The sequence below is a fragment of the Glycine soja genome, chromosome 16 (assembly GCF_004193775.1).
Source record: "Glycine soja cultivar W05 chromosome 16, ASM419377v2, whole genome shotgun sequence".
Classification (NCBI taxonomy): domain Eukaryota; kingdom Viridiplantae; phylum Streptophyta; class Magnoliopsida; order Fabales; family Fabaceae; genus Glycine; species Glycine soja.
The window spans coordinates 4,125,156-4,127,197 of record NC_041017.1 but is presented as its reverse complement, the minus strand read 5'-3'; the positions used below and the strand labels follow the sequence as shown (position 1 = coordinate 4,127,197).

Below are 2,042 nucleotides of genomic sequence, written 5' to 3'. Positions count from 1 at the left end.
GAGAGAAAAAAGGATTATGTAAACGGTATAAAAAAAGTTACAAACTTCTAATCAAAACTTATCATATATATATATATATATATATATATATATATATATATATATATAAAATAAATTTGTTAAATTTTAAAATATAATTTTTTTCTGTTTGTCGGAGGGTGTTAACATCTTACATCCTAAATTTTCGACAATAAACCCAGCTATTTTCTTGCTTCAGTTACTTTATTTAAGAGATATAATAGTAAATTATCATTTACTTTATATTAAAATAAAAAAACCTCATTTCTCTCTCCTTACCCACTCATTCTCTCTCACCTTTTCAGTTTTCTCTCTCCCCCTTCTAACTCTGGAAGGGGGATTCATCATATGCAAATGGAAAGGTAATAGATGTAGATCTAAAGACTGTAAGTATACAAAGGGGATCTTATTTTATTCCATTTGCACTGGTGGCTAATACGTTACCATATTCTCGTCCAGTATAGTTTGAAAATTTGACGTTGCCAGTGGAATTTTGTTGCTGGATTATCTAAGTCCCAGGTATGCTTAATTAAATTGTAAGATTAGTGAAGAACAATTAATCAACTAAGAATTGCAATCAATGGTATCTATGTCTGCAGAATCACGACACGTATGCTTCACCCTCCGTCGACGGTGTTATCCATCAGCAACGACGATGGCGCCAACTTCTTTCCATCTACTTCCCCACTCGCTGCCTCCAACGTCACTTGACTTTCTATGGTTTTGTGCAGAAAATGAGTGCGCATATGAGTTTGTGAGTGCTGTGAAGGGGAAGCCATGGGGCTCGGGTAGAGTTTTGATGAGGAGAGAGAAATGAGTTTTATGTTTTCAATTTTAAAATAAAAACAAATAGTAAATTATTGTTATATCCCTGAAAAAAGTAATCAATAAACAAAAAATTAAGAATTTGTATGTTAGTTGAATTTGTTAATATATATATATATATATATATATATATATATATATATATATATATAATTTTTAATATAAATGCGTTAATAAATTATAGCTAAAAATTATTTTAAAATAAGCTAATAATGTAATTTATTAACATACTTATATTAAAAAATATAAGCGTTTATGCTAGTAAATTCTTATATATATTAAAAGGATTAAGTAAAATAACAACCATTATAAAAACTAAAAAATATGTTGTATTAAAAATTTAATGCATTTTTTTATGACCGTTGTTATATTCACTCTCCCTCTTTATTTGTACACTTTCATTTTCAATTTATTTTCCAAAAATATCCTCTTTTTAAAAAAAGTACACTCCCCTATTAACCATTTCAGAAAAAGCTAAAAGGCAATGTAGATAATATGCGACACATTTTTGCGTTGTATGTCGTGGCCATTAATACCAAAAAGAGTATTACAATTGTAGAATCAAATAGAACATACATGTATTTACGATTGCCGAGATCTGCTAAATCGAAAAAATTAAGTGAAACAACTGTTTTATTGTATGTCATTGTCATTGCCACTTGCGAAGGTGCAAAGTCACATACAACATTAGGGTTTCAAAGCAGGGGAGAAAAGATATAGAGAACAATAAAAATAGAAAGGAGAAAATGTAGACTAAATGTTGCCAAGGCAATTTTTGTATTTCTTGTGATCGAACATTGGAGCGCTAGGGCTGTGCATGGTTGACTGTGCAGTGTCATAAAGAATTACAAAATGGGGAAGTGCAAAATTACAAGATTAATTGTTAGGGTATTTTTGAGAGAAAAATTAGAAAGGAAAGTGTATTAGTAACAAGGGGGAGTGGAAATAGAAAATCGTTTTCTTTACCAGGAACCAAAAACAAAATTTTTAATTTATTATGAACCCAAAATATATTTAAGTTTATTCAATTGGGTCCAATAAAATATGCAACAAAAATGAATAATTGAAGACCATGAAAGTCTCTTGGGCAAAATTTGAATCCCGCACCTCCTAAATTTTTAAAATCCACAAACTACCCTTTTCATATTATTCTTTTCTTCTTCCTTAGCATTAAACTCCACGAGGGAGCTTTCATTTCT

At 29.7% G+C, this 2,042-nt stretch overlaps 1 long non-coding RNA gene across 1 annotated transcript; it reads left to right on the top strand.

Annotated features, from left to right (window-relative positions):
- Positions 1-264: 264 nt before the first annotated feature.
- Positions 265-930, top strand: LOC114388928. Its single transcript, XR_003661652.1, has 2 exons — positions 265-537; positions 618-930. It is a non-coding gene; the product is annotated as an uncharacterized LOC114388928 (long non-coding RNA).
- Positions 931-2,042: the final 1,112 nt, after the last annotated feature.